Source organism: Podarcis filfolensis, assembly GCF_964270895.1.
Source record: "Podarcis filfolensis genome assembly, chromosome: 15".
NCBI lineage: Eukaryota > Metazoa > Chordata > Lepidosauria > Squamata > Lacertidae > Podarcis > Podarcis filfolensis.
The window spans coordinates 21,428,203-21,442,826 of record NC_139618.1 but is presented as its reverse complement, the minus strand read 5'-3'; the positions used below and the strand labels follow the sequence as shown (position 1 = coordinate 21,442,826).

Sequence of the window (14,624 nt, the reverse complement as noted above, 5' to 3'; positions counted from 1 at the left end):
GCGCTCCTAGTAGCCCCCCTAGAAGATGAGCTGTTTGTGAGGATTCAGGGCTTATCCACACAAGGGTTTACTGTGTGTTTGCATTTGCATGGTGGGGCCCCATTTCTTAGAGAATGAAACACTCAGACACCAATATTTTGGGTTAATGGGATAACTAAGGCCCCAACTTTATTGGTTACAGATGTGAGCGGTATTGGCTTAGGCGTTGGAACTGAACCAACTATATCTGACACCTGCCCGTCATGCAGTTAGTCTAGTAAGGGTCAACCACCAGTAGGGGGAGCCCTGTTGATGTACAGTCATACCTTGGGTTACAGCCGCTTCAGGTTGCGTTTTTTTGGGTTATGGACTGCCAAAACCTGGAAGTACCGGAACGGGTTACTTCCGGGTTTCTGTGGTCGCGCATGTGCAGAAGTGCTAAATCACGCTTTGCACATGCACAGAAGCGCCAAATCGCAACCCGCGTGTGTGCAGATGCACCACTGCGGGTTGCGAACACTGCGGGTTGCGAATGTGCATCCCACACGGATCACGTTCGCAACCCGAGTGTCCACTGTATTGTACATCAACTGCAAGCTCCCTCAGGGTCACCAATGGGGTCATGGCATGGCCCTAGCCCATACCCAGCCTTCGGACAGGATCCACACCCTGGATCCCTTTAACGGAATACCCTTAAAGAGGAGGGGCAGGTGAAGGCCACAACCTCCCCTCCCATAAACCAGGTTTACCAATGCCTAACTGCCAAACCTTACAAAGTTGTGACGATTGCTACAAGGCAGTCGAAAACCACATGGCTCGTGCCAATTTGCCAAGTGGGAAAATTCCTACCTGGCCCCCTCAACAGGCAATATTTCACATAGTAAGGCCAAGATGGTGAATGCATGAAAATAGGGCAGGGGATCTGATGCAGGAGGAGAAAATGAGAAAAGGAGACTGAGCTCCTGACCACGTGGATGTTTAAATCAGGTAAGCCACGCCCCCCAGTCGACCAGATTGGTCAGCCGTGGGGCGTGACATGGCTGGGACTCCCAATGATGCGGGCGGCATCACCACGCCCCTCGCTGTACACAGGAAGTGCTTGTGACCAGCCTGCAACTCCGCTCCCCTGGGAAGGTGAGCAGTTTTCCATTTAATTTGCATAGTCCACAGGATGTTGTAAACCTCAGCTCTTTCCTTTTGTAAATGTGGGTTTATCTGACAGAGGAATAATCTGATAAACTGGGGAAAATAGGACTCTAAACCACTCTACTTGAGGTTGCAGAACTTTTTTTTAATGTTTTGAAGTGGTTGGATCAATTGTCACTTTTTGCTAAGAACATAAGAAGACCCTTGTGGATCAGGCCAATTGCTCATTTAGTCCAACATCCTCTTATCACAGTGCCATAAGAGTCCTCTCCCTCTCCTGTGGTTTCCAGCAACTGGTATTCAGAAGCATTACTGCCTCCACATGCGGACACAGAGCATAGCTATCATGGCTAGTAGCCATCAGTAGCATTTTCCTCCATTAATTTGTCTAATTTTGTTTTACACCCGCCTAGAAAACTGTACAAGGAAACTGCATTTCAAAATCCAACACCAGATATTGTGCAGGAATCTGAGAAATGTTGGCTGAAAATTTACAGTTGCTTTCCTTTCCTTTCCTTTCCTTTTATTTTATTTACTTATTGAATTTATATACCGCCCTATACCATGGGGTCTGAGGGCGGTTCACAGAACAAATAGGAACAAATTTGGGCTGTGCTAATGTTTATTTCTGGCACAATAATAGATCCAATCTGGCTTTATAGATACAATCCCTCATATTTTATCTGTTGGATTTGCGCAAAACGAATTTACAATTGTCTGACTATGTGCTTTTGCAACCTTCCTGAATAGGAATTTTATTTTTTAAAGGATGCATACAGCTATCTGCACTCATACCCTGTTGGTACTTAATTGGTAGAATGGAATCAACAAATGAAAAGGTACAGAAAAACACAAAGGGAACACCTACTGGTATGAAGAGGAAAAAGCCAAATTGCTCCTCGAAAACTGATTCAGCTACATGTGGGTGTGGACTACTCAGACAAATTTAAGTTTGCAACTTCTTGGGTTAAAATTAAACAATTTGCGACTTGGTGGGAGGCTAGAATTTCTTTGCTCTAGCATTTCAATGCATTCTACATTTCCCCCTCTTAAGCTGCTGTATTTTAATGAGTCCCTGTACTTGTGATGTACATAAAAAACTGAGTAGAGGAAGCAGCTGATTCTCATTGGTAGAACCCTTGCCTTGGCTGTGTGGGTTCCTAAGTTTAACCTGGCATCTTTAGTTAAAAGATTAACACGAGGGTTTAAACATTCTCTACAAAGCATTCTCTAGTCAACATTGCAGCAGTAATTTCATAGCATGTTCAGTAGAAATAGCTAACCATTAATTACGGGAGACAGCGTGTAGTTAAGGGATGCAAACTGGTAGATTCAGCAGCCAACTGGTTCTATCTGTGCTTTTGCCAGTATAGAGATGCTGTTAGGCACGTTGTGATTTCCAGCTCATTTTTGGAACGTAAGTACATATGCATGCTTGTGTGTAAATAAAAGGCCTTGGGGAACAAGTGAAATTCAACTTGTCACTTGTGACAGGAAGTATTGCCCGGTGGAAATTTGAAACCACAATACGTGGGGGAACACACACTCGGCCTTAAAAAAACTGCCTACACCTGTTCTGGGAAATCAGACTGTGAGAACACTGTGGATGTCTGGCCACCACAGGAAGTGACAGTTCAGAGCAATTTGTCACAAAGGCTAACCCAAAAACAAGCCTGCGGAGACCTACAGTTTCTTTTCAATAATGAATGCAGCCATTTCCTTTACCACATGCGTAGCCCAGCTGCTAGGGCAGCTCCGAAATAAAATGTTTTGTTCCTGAGTCCATCTGCAGTTCATTCATGGTCCCTGCACATAAACGGTAACAATGTGAACTTGCCCCTTTGAGGTTAGTCAGGAGCATGAATTATGCACTGTGGTGAGTGTCACTGGCACATTTTGCACCTCAATTAGGGATTGCTGAGTCTAGTCACATCGACACAGCTTCCTTGGCGCTTCTGTTTCCAGTTGTAGTGCTGTGTTGAATCAGTTTGCCTTGCATTGTCGGAATACATTTATTCCTCGGTCCAACAAAGACCAAATCACAAAACCGTATTCAGCGGGCATGATGGTTTCAATATGTCTTTGCAGCTCAACTAGCTTTGTCTTCATCCAACCTATTTTTGGAAGAGTTGTGTTGAGATTGATTTGGGGATGAATTGAAACCATCCTAAGATGGATTTACTCCACTGGAAATTTGGAACTAGTATAAATCATCTGGATGCAGCAGGATAGAGGACCGGGCTATTTGATTGGTTTTGTTTGTTTGTTTGTTTGTTTTGTCAGACAAACATCATTATCATCAAATTAAAAGAGCCTTTTTCTAATATTTTATTTAGTTTAAATCTGAATACCGTATTTTTCACTCCATAAGACACACTTTTTCCCTCCTAAAAAGTAAGGGGAAATGTGTGTGTGTGTTATGGAGCGAATGCAGGCTGCGCAGCTATCCCAGAAGCCAGAACAGCAAGAGGGATTGCGAAAGCAGAGAGGGAGAGCTGCGCAGCGCCCCTTCAGCAAAGCAGGAGGAGAAACAGAGCCCCTTCCATTTCTCCTCCCGTGCTGCTGGAGAGGCGCTACACAGAGAGGGAGAGAATATTTTTTTTCTTGTACTCCTCCTCTAAAACTAGGTGCGTCTTATGGTCGGGTGCGTCTTATGGAGTGAAAAATACGGTATATTTCTTTAATGGGCATTGTTTGCCATAATATGTTTGCTTAAAGACCACTGGTGGCTTTTGTGGGCTGGTTGTGCATGCAGGCGCAGGGGGGACAAATTTGTTCCTATGGGAGGGATCTATGGCCACAAACGTGGATGGCCTTAAAAGACAACTAGACCAATTCATGGAGGTAAAGACTATTAATAGCTACTAGCCAAGATGGCTACACTCTTCCTCCATGGTCAGAGGCAGCAGTGCTTCTGAATAGCAGCTGCTGGATACCACAGGTCCTGCTTGTGGGTTTTCCATTGGGGCATTCAGCTGGCCTCTATGAGAACAGGATGCTGGACTAGATGGGCCGTTGACCAGATCTAACAGGCTCTTCTTATGATCTTATCAACATGTCCAAAGAAACTAATGTATTTACAGTATAGAGAGTGAGGGGAAAGATTCCTAGCGCCCATTAAGTCGCAGAAGCATCACAAAAGCACACAACAAACAGCTGATTTATTTGTGGAGAAGGTACTGTATGTGCCTTGCTTCATATCAGGGCAGACTGGGTTCTTTTAAATGAATCTGATAAAGGTTGGAGGCTGTGGAGGCCAAGGGAAGGGAGGCCGGTTGAATATGTATGCCAAGGACTGAACATGGGGTCTTCTTTACTCTGCCCCTGCTTTTGTGTGGCTTTGCCCATGATTCATTGACCCGCCACCAAATTGCATTGAACAAGCTCCCATGAATCGTTAAAAATTGAATCAATGCCTTACGGATGCGTGTGCTGGCAGGTTGCTCAACGTCACCCCTTCCTCTGCAGGAGTTTGAATCATCAGCAATCATTTAACTGTCCCCCTCAGAGCACATCTAGTACTACTGGGTCTTTTGAAGCTTTTTGTGAAGCACTGGCTGTGTTTCATGAGTGACAACCAGCCCCAGTACTGTGTGGCACTAATTTCACAGATCAAGATAATTAGCATCTCAATTTCTGCCTACACAAACTCCTTTCCTCCACCGCCTCTGACAGTAAGGACTGGTTTCCATGGAGCTGCTCCATCCATACCTTAGGAAATCTCTGTCCCACCCCACCCCCAGTCCCAAACACATGCACCCAACTTCTCCCTATGGGCAGAATTTATGAGGTTTCCATGGAAACATTGAGAAGAGATGGACTGAGATATCTTCAGCACGTGCCGGTGGCTTCACAGAAGCCTTGTGGGTTTGGTAGTTGGTCTTGTATGACTTCCTCTGTTGGTTATTTCTGGGATGTGTCCAATATAGTTGACCAAGAAAACCAGTTTATGTCTGGTTAAGAAGTCACACCGAAAATATAAAAAGAGCAGTTAAGCATCAAAATTCTGTGAAACAGGGGAAATTAAATTTAACAGGCAGTTTTGAATGATCTAGGCTGCTCTTCCTTGGCATGTAGCTTAGAGAAGCTGTGGATCCTGTCCCTAGATCGTGTGTTCCTGAACCCCTGTTACCGTGCTTGTTAAAATTTTAGCTGCACTTGTGAAATTTTATAATTGGCAGATCAGCCTTGAGTCCTGTTGGGCTCAGGCCAACCAATTTCTATTCCATTCTGGTATCATACCATGCAGCTGAACAAGCATTCATTAGTATGTATGCATTATATTCCATTTTTTCCCCAGAAGTCACTTTTATGTTGTGTGAAATCTCAAATATAACACAGAAATTAGCAGTTAGGGAAACACTGAGGAAATGCAATAAATGAATGAAGCCTAAGGCAGGTTATGAAGCTGGGTTCACTCTACAAGTTTTGACTTTACCCTATAAAACCTCACATCATTGCTGTTGCTAACCTGCTTTTCGCCCATCCCAGAGTGGGTTACAACAAGTAAAGCACAATATTAAAAACAGTTTAAACAACCTGCCACACCTGTACTTTATCTCTTTGTTCTGAGTGTGTCAGACTGAAATAGCACCCCATCAATTCCAAAAACTCTCAATAAATTTGATTCCAGAGTTGCTCCAGCAAAAGATGTATGTACGTGTCATATTGGGTGGAATCATGACAAATACAGCCCAAGTAGCTTGTAGAGGCAGGATGTCTGTGTGAGCAAACATTTTTATTTGGGGGGTGGGGTGGGAATGATGGGTGCAGCTCCTAGGATTTATTTTTTTTACAGTACCACACATCTTCATTGCTAGACCTCATGAGAAAAAGGTTCTATAAGGGGGCACTCTCAATATGCATCTTCCTGTGACATGTTGACAAATAGGGTCTGCTTCTTAAGAGTGGAGAAGTAGAAAGGTAAGTGAGTCATAATTGGAGGTAAAGGTAAAGGTACCCCTGCCCGTACAGGCCAGTCGTGTCCGACTCTAGGGCTGCGTGCTCATCTCGCTCTAGAGGCCATGAGCCGGCGCCGTCCAAGGACACTTCTGGGTCACATGGCCAGCGTGACGAAGCTGCAGCTGGCGAGCCAGCACCAGCGCAGCACACGGAAACGCCGTTTACCTTCCCGCTATAAAGCGGTACCTATTTATCTACTTGCACTTAAGAGTGCTTTCGAACTGCTAGGTGGGCAGGAGCTGGGACCGAAAGACGGGAGCTCACCCCACCGCGGGGATTCGAACCGCCGACCATACGATCGGCAAGTCCTAGGCACTGAGGTTTTACCCACAGCGCCACCTGCGCCCCTTAATTGGAGGTAGGAGGTGGTCCAGCTGATACATTATGGGGGAGCGTGGCAAGAAAATAATATATGTCCTTGGAAAAAACTGAAATGTAGAAACACATTGTTGAAATTATCTGCACTATAAAGACTTTTAAAACAAACAAACAAACAAACAAACAAACAAACAAACAAACTCATCTTCCATCTTCTCTTGGTGAGTGCTTGGCTTGAAGAAGGCTAAGGTTGCTTAGGATAATCCCAGGAAAAAAATCATTTTCATTTCATGTTGGCATTCTGTATTTATATACACTAATTCTTTCTATGAAACAGATAAGGATGCAATGATACTGTCCATGCTGAACCCCCCCCCCACAACCTATAAAGCTAGGTGTTACACATTTGGGGGGGGACACCCTGCTAAACCCTAGAAATTAATAAATAGTAGGAGTTTGATTACTTGGAGTATTGAAGGGAAGATTGCAGGCCAGTGGAAAAAATATAGGCTAAGCAGCTTGTTTTCCAAGACAGGGCTTGGGATACAGGCATTAACAGACAAAAGGTGTTGATGGCCCAACTAAGAGGAATTATTCGGCCTGGGAAGACAGAGGTTGCCATGGTGATGGGTGTGTGTGTGTTTGAGGTGATAGGAAAAGAGATTCTCCAGAGCAAGGTGAACTGGGAAGAAGGGGGGAACAAAAGGGAAAGATGCATCTTGTGCATGTGGTGGGCTGGAGAAGTGGCACGGGGGGGGGGGGGATTGGAAGAAGAGGTGAGGGGAGGCCAAGTAGTCCTCCTCCCCACCCAGCCCCAGGCCCAGCCCCAGCCGCTGCGCTTACCTTCCCAGGGGCTGCTGCCACTGCTGCCACCACTGCTGCTGCTGCTTCTTCTTGTGGGTAGGCAGAGAGAGCTCGTCCAGTCCGCTCTCTGGCCCACAGGAACACCAGGGCAGTGGCGGTGGAGGGAAGATGAGTGGCGCAAAAGGGCTGGCTCTGCTTAAAATGGCGCTCAGCCCTCTCAACCCAGCCCCCTTCCTCCTCTAGGCAGGGCGGGGAGAAGCCAGGAGGAGGGAGGGAGGAGGCACCGCTACGATGTGTGTGAGGGAGAGGGGGGGAAATGGAATGGTGCAGGGGGGGGAATGGCGCAGCCTGAATGAACAGAAACCCCATGCCAATCCATGGACAGTCCGTGGGCCAGATCCTGAAGGCAATTGGGCCTGATCCGGCCCACGGACCTTAGTTTGTCAACCCCTGATCTTGAGCAGGTTAGCTGGGAGAAATGCTCTTTACTCCGGTGCTGCACTGTTGTGGGGAAACATGTCTCTCTTGAGATGGCCATGCCATAAGACCTGGACTCCCTCCATGCAGACTGAAGGTATAAATGTGTGAATAAATCATATTTCTTAAAGCTATGACCGTCTCTGCTGTGTCTTCAATTCTCCAAAGGAGCACAAACCATGGGTGAGCGCCTGGAAGCCCCTGGAATCTTTCTACCATTTGGCAAAGAGTCGTGGGTGCCACCCAACTTCTGTAACACAAGGTTTCACCAGACCAGATCATGGAACAATGAAATGACCAACATTACACAGGGGAAAGAGCTAAATCTGAAATTGCAGTTTTCAGTTCTGTGAAGCCATATATTTTTAATGTTGTGAAACATGGCTCTAAGTCAGGGGTAGGCAACCTAAGGTCCGTGGGCCGGATGCAGCCCAATCGCCTTCTCAATCTGGCCCATGGACGGTCTGGGAATCAGCGTGGTTTTTACATGAGTAGAATGTGTCCTTTTATTTAAAATGCATCTCTGGGTTATTTGTGGGGCATAGGAATTCATTTTTTCCTTTTTCCTTTTTTTCAAAATATAGTCCGGCCCACCACATGGTCTGAGGGATGGTGGACCGGCCCATGGCTGAAAAAGGTTGCTGACCCCTGCTCTAAGTGGTGAAACTTGAATATAAATGCCTCCTAATGAACCTTATTTGACAACACCGCCTCCCCTATCCCCCCCCCCATTTGCTGAGGAATGGGAACCAGCAGCGTAACAACTTGACTACAGCTCTTTTTGACAAATATAGGACTTGCTTAAATTGGGGGTCTCTTTATTCCAGAGACTTGTTTCTTCTAGCTCTTTCTTGACACCAATGAGGGCTGCGATTGATCAGTCAGCCTGGAAATCAAACTCTAGCTAGGCACGTGCAGCTTATAAATGACAGAGACAGAGCGCTGAAATAAGCATTCCTCCAGGATCTAGCCTCAGAATAGATTTGTGTGTTTTTTTCCTGTCAAAGAAATGGGTTGATGGATTATATTTGCACAGAACCTTCATTTGAAAAGGTACTGTCAGAAGCTGGTGGCTGGCTGTTCAGTTTTCCCATAAACATATGAATGTCTAGGCAGGCATGCATGTATTCCTCTGAGTTCTGTTTGCTTGTACAGATGCATGGGTTAGTTTGGCTCTCGAGAAAGCTTTACAGAGGCCCTAAAAGTTAGCAAGAATCTCTGGCACAACTGGGGCAGCACATGAGCAGGTGATCCAATAGGTGACATGCCCCTGGGCTCCTATTATAAAGGAGAGGGGCAAGCACAGCTTTAGCATGGGAGGTAAAGGTAAAGGGACCCCTGACCATTAGGTCCATTCGTGGCCGACTCTGGGGTTGTGGCGCTCATCTCACTTTATTGGCCGAGGGAGCCGGTGTACAGCTTCCGGGTCATGTGGCCAGCATGACTAAGGCGCTTCTGGCGAACCAGAGCAGCGCATGGAGATGCCGTTTACCTTCCCGCCGGAGCAGTACCTATTTATCTACTTGCACTTTGACGTGCTTTTGAACTGCTAGGTTGGCAGGAGCAGGGACCGAGCAATGGGAGCTCACCCCGTCGCGGGGATTCGAACTGTCGACCTTCTGATCGGCAAGCCCTAGGCTCTGTGGTTTAACCCACAGTGCCACCCATGTTCCTTAGCATGGCAAGTCGGATACAAATGAGAACTCTGCCCTGGGGGCTGGGGCTGGACTGCCTGTTTGTGCTGGTGCTGGCATCTCTGTGTCTTGGAGGAGGTGACAGTGATGGCTTGAAGGCAGATAGGGCATTGAATGCCTCCTGAGCAGCAGAAGAAGAAGAGTTTGGATTTGATATCCCGCCTTTCACTCCCCTTCAGGAGTCTCAAAGCGGCTAACAATCTCCTTTCCCTTCCTCCCCCACAACAAACACTCTGTGAGGTGAGTGGGGCTGAGAGACTTCAGAGAAGTGTGACTGGCCCAAGGTCACCCAGCAGCTGCATGTGGAGGAGCGGAGACGCCAACCCGGTTCCCCAGGTTACGTGACTACCGCTCTTAACCACTACACCACACTGGCTCTCAAAGCAGGCAGGGACTTGTGAGCAGAGGCTGGCAAGGGCAGAAATCGAACCCGGTGACAGCAGGGTACAGTGGCATGAAGCATGGGATGGGGCTCACATCTTTATCACCATCTCACCATGAAGCTCACATGACTTGTGTTTGCAATACCCGGGGAATGAGCCTTACAGCTTTAGAAAGAGTAACTGACAATGAGAAAACTCTTCCTCCTAAGTCAGTGTATGTTCACATTAGAACAAATGTTAAGGGAACTGCGGTCTCTGAAATAAGGCACTTTATTTGTGCTCTGTGCTCTTTAAAAGAAGGGACACCTGTTTGAACGGTTTGGTGGCCCTGTTGCATGTGTATATTTTCTTGCAGGCCTGAGGTCTTCCGAATTTTCTTCCGGTTCCCCCTTTTGCTGCTGCTGCTGCTGCTGCCGCCGCTAGAACTACTGCAGTACAGTAGTTGCTGCTGCTCGGAGTCTCCTCTTGTGCCTCTTGAAACGCCGCAGTGAGCTGTGAACTGCTGCAGTTTCCAGACAGATTAGGGGCAGTTTTATTAATGTGAACGGCAGAGTTTTAGCTGCAGAGTTTATATAGCCTGGTTTGGTCTCTCTCTTCCTGTTGCTTTGACATCAAGAGCTTGGGTCGAGGGGTAGGAAAGGGTGGGTGTGAGAAGGCCACCAGAAGATTTTTACCTGTACCTATTACTTTCTTCTCTTTTCCTTTTTAAGAAGAGCCTCCGACAATCTGGTGATTTCCTTATGTCACCCACCCGGTTCTCTCTCCCCGCACTCCCCTCGCCTGCAGATAGTGTTTATTATCTGTTCGTCTCCCCCTTTGGTTATTCCCTGTAGCTTCTCCTCCAAGGGGATGGGATGAATCCAATGCTGTGCTTTAGAGGCTTCCCAGATGAAGACAGCCACAGAAGACTGCCTATGCTTTCGGCTGTTAATTTAACCCCGTAAGTGCTGAGATATTTGCTTTTGGGGAGGGAGGGAGCCTTTCATGAAATGCAGGTGCTGAGCTTTAGAGGTATAGATGGGGTGTTATAGGACTCTGGTTAGCACTGCCTTTCGTTATCACAAAAGATGCAAGACTGTGCAGAAGTTGAACTTTGATGCGGATTGGGTCCTGTCTTTGAGCATGTGCCATTTGGGATGTCATCCTCAAGTTTGTTGAGTGTGTGTGTCAGTCAGGTGCCCATAAGGAATACACATTTCTGTGTATTCTGTTCATTTCTGGTGAATCTGGACTAGGGAGTTTAACGTGTGGGTCATGGTTGTACTACAAGTTGTTCTTTCAAAAGTGATGTTTCGGTATGTTGGCACTATTGATAGTGTCTGTGCCATGAAGCAGTATTTACATTAAGTAATAAACCAGCTAGATGTTTGAATAGGAACCTAGCTGGGAAATCTGTGACATAGGAATGACGGGTTTAGGGCTTCGCTAGAAATTTAGAAAAGAAAGTCTTTTTTGAACATTTGTTGCGTGGGAGGTGGTGAAATGAAATTCTCTTGAAAAATAACGGTGTCAAAAAAGATATTCTGAAATTTTTGAAATGGCGTTGCTGCTTATCTTACTTAACCTTAGAAAAGGGACTGACTTTGGTAATATGGTGCCCTGAGCCAAGACAAAATTTGGTGCCCTCCTCCCAAATATTTCTCATTTTCACCAAAAAAATCCTTTTGGTACAGATGCTTTTTGGTGGATCTTTTCTGCAGGTACCCATATAAATATAGGATTACTACTACTACAACTATGCTATCACCATCATTACTATTTTGCACCCCCTCAGCAAACTTTTTCAGCAGGGGGCCGGTCCACTGTCCCTCAGACCTTGTGGGGCGCCAGACTATATTTTGAAAAAAAATATGAATGAATTTCTATGGCCCACAAATAACCCGGAGATGCATTTTAAATAAAAGGACACATTCTACTCATGTAAAAACACACTGATTCCCGGACCGTCCATGGGCCGGATTTAGAAGGCGATTGGGCCGGATTTGGCCCCCGGGCCTTAGTTTGCCAAGCCATGCATTAATGTATCAGTTTAGGTGAGTTTGCATTTCATAGGCCTGTACAACTTTGACCTGCCATGCCAGATAAAGTCTACCAACCATGCATTGCAGCCTGCCAGGTGCTTGGTGATTCCCCCTCTCTGATTTTGCAGTTCTGGGCCATCAGCCAAAACAGAAAGTGTGCGGAGGCCCTGGCAGGCCACTATACAGTATACAACTGATGGACTGCATCTGGGGGTAGATCTGCAATCAGGGAAAGACAGCAATTACTCGCTCAGCCTACAGCTATGGCACAGTACTGGTGCAGGAACTGAAGCCGAAAATAAAATTATTCCTATTTTTTAACCGTTGCTTGCCTGTTTTATGCTAGCTGGGCCAGTCTTCAGACTTCAGCTGGGCTGCTCTTCTTCCTCATGATGAAATGCAGAAGGAAATTTTCTGGACCAGAGGTTCCTAAACCGTGGTCCGTGTGAACCACCAGTGGTCTGCAAGCTTCATCAGGCTCTGTGGCATGTCTGTGTTAAATAGTCATACTGATTTTAATTGTATTTTATTGCTTCTTTTATTTCTGATATTGCATTTAATTGTTTTACAATCAAATACACAGGAAATAAAAGAAGCAATCAAGTAAAAATCCATTTAGAAACCACACAGCACATTACAGTTGGTACGGAAGGCAGAAAAAAAATAGTTAAGTGGTTCACCAAAACCTTCATCAATTTTCAAGTTTGTTTGGGAGCAACAGCTCTCAATTTCACCTTAAGACTTGTCAGTCTCAGATTTAGTGCAAGTCTCCACTTTGCAAGTTGGCTGTTTCTCTCATGTTTAGGAGCATGAATGACATCATTCAACCTTGGCTCGTTCTCTCTCTCTCTCTCTCTCTCTCTCTCTCTCTCTCACACACACACACACACACATGCAGAAAACAGTTATTTTCTTCACCCCTCTACACATGGGGTGAATAAAATACTTGTTGCATTTGAAGCAGAACTTGCTAGACTATCCCACAAAGGTAAAACTCTGGGCCGCAACATGCTTTGCATCGAGGATCTGTGTAAAGTTCTGGTTTCTTCATCTTTAGATTCATTCAAGTTTTTCCAAGTATCCTTCAAATGATATCACCATCTTGTGCCAATATTTTTGTTGGGTGGGCAGGACTTTTGTTAAGGGCACAGAACCGATGTGATTTGGCAGTTAGTTAAGTGTTTCTGTTGTTTTGCTTGATTGGGGGGGCAGTTGCCCCCTGCCCCTCTGGCTACGCCCATGGCATCTTGAATTCAAACTGGTTATAGTAAAAATAAGATGATATGCAAACGTGCCTCTTTGATATTATCTTGGTGAATTGTTTAGCAGTGTGTCAGGTCGAAATCTGAACTTGTTTTACGGCTGGATTGTTATGTTGTGGTTTGGCATTTTGGAAAATCGGTAACCAGGCGGAAAGTAGAAACCCAATGTGGAAGCACCAGTGAATATTTGAATGGAATAATGAAACAATGGGTGGCGGGAATGTTGACACAGCAGGATTTTTGTTTAAATTGTTGTTGCATTTTGGCATTTGAAATGTTGATGATGTAGGATGTGCAACTGTGGCTGCTGTGGTAACATTTCAGCAGATGACTGGGTCTGCTACAAAAGGGATGCATTCTTCAGAGATCAGTATCTTTGCAGATGCAGCTGAAGCATGTAAATTAAGATGAAGGTGATAAAAGAGAGCCTTATTTGCTGCTGTGGCAAAAATGCCGTCCCTCACAAATCACTGCCCTAGGTTGCCATCTAGCTGTGCCTAGTAGCTAGAGCCACACTGGATGAGTGCCACTGCTTCAATGTACCAAGCTGAGCTTTTCTTTGACTTCCTTTAAACTTTAACCTATGTCCTCCTGTTTGTGCCTGATTTGTTTTCAGACCTGATGATATTATAGGCAGAGAAGAGGAGTTGTAGGAATTTGGCATTTTCCTCCATAATCGATCACAGTAATTGTGGGAGTAGAAAGAGATATCAGTGTGAGCTAGAATGTCCTTACAGAAAACTTTGCTGTCTGGATTTCAGTGGAACATTTCAGCTGCTATTATTATTATTATTATTATTATTATTATTATTATTATTATTATAAAATGCTATACCGCCCTTCATCCAAGGATCACAGGGCACTTTACAATGCAAAAACACAAAAATATATAACATAGTAATAAACTAAACAACTCCCATATTTCAGTGTAATATGTAGTGTTGTGTGGATGCTGATGTTCTCTTAGAATGCAGGAGATTCAAACATAGCAATCTTAAATAATTCAACAGTTCTGTACTATATATAAAGAACATCAGATACATAATTCATCCCAAAGCCTTTACATTTTCTTGAGACTTGCATATGAAAGATTGCTCTGTGCATCACTGCTCTTGGAATGTAAACCAAATGCTTGTTGTCTGACTTTTATGGGGCTGCAATGGTTAATTGTAAATTGAAGGAGAGCATTGTTGCAGATCTGCTGGTTCTTGTTTTCAAGCCGTTCTGCTTTGTCAAATTATTCTGTAAAAGTGGAGTCTGGTGGAGGGAAAAAGAGCAACACGTGTGCAGGCTACATCACCGGTACCTGAACAGCTTGGTCAACAATTTGCTAATAGGCTTCTCTGGGAGATGTGAAATCCAACGTGCTTTGAATCTCTGAAATCCCTTGTGCTGATGATCAGAGCCAGAAACTGGCTAGGAAGGAAGATGGACAAGGAAGTCCAAGGTGGGCTAAAGGAGGAAAAGGCGATTGCAGAGAAGCTGAACGGATTCTTTGCATCTGTCTACACAGCAGAAGATGTACAGAAGATCTTTATGATGAGTTTCTCAGGACAGGAGTCAGGAACTGAGACAAGT

At 45.3% G+C, this 14,624-nt stretch overlaps 1 protein-coding gene across 1 annotated transcript in view; it reads left to right on the top strand.

The window, feature by feature from the left end:
- GRAMD1B (GRAM domain containing 1B) overlaps nt 1-14,624 on the top strand; it is a 208,201-nt gene that overhangs the window by 27,953 nt on the left and 165,624 nt on the right. The window lies entirely within an intron of this gene.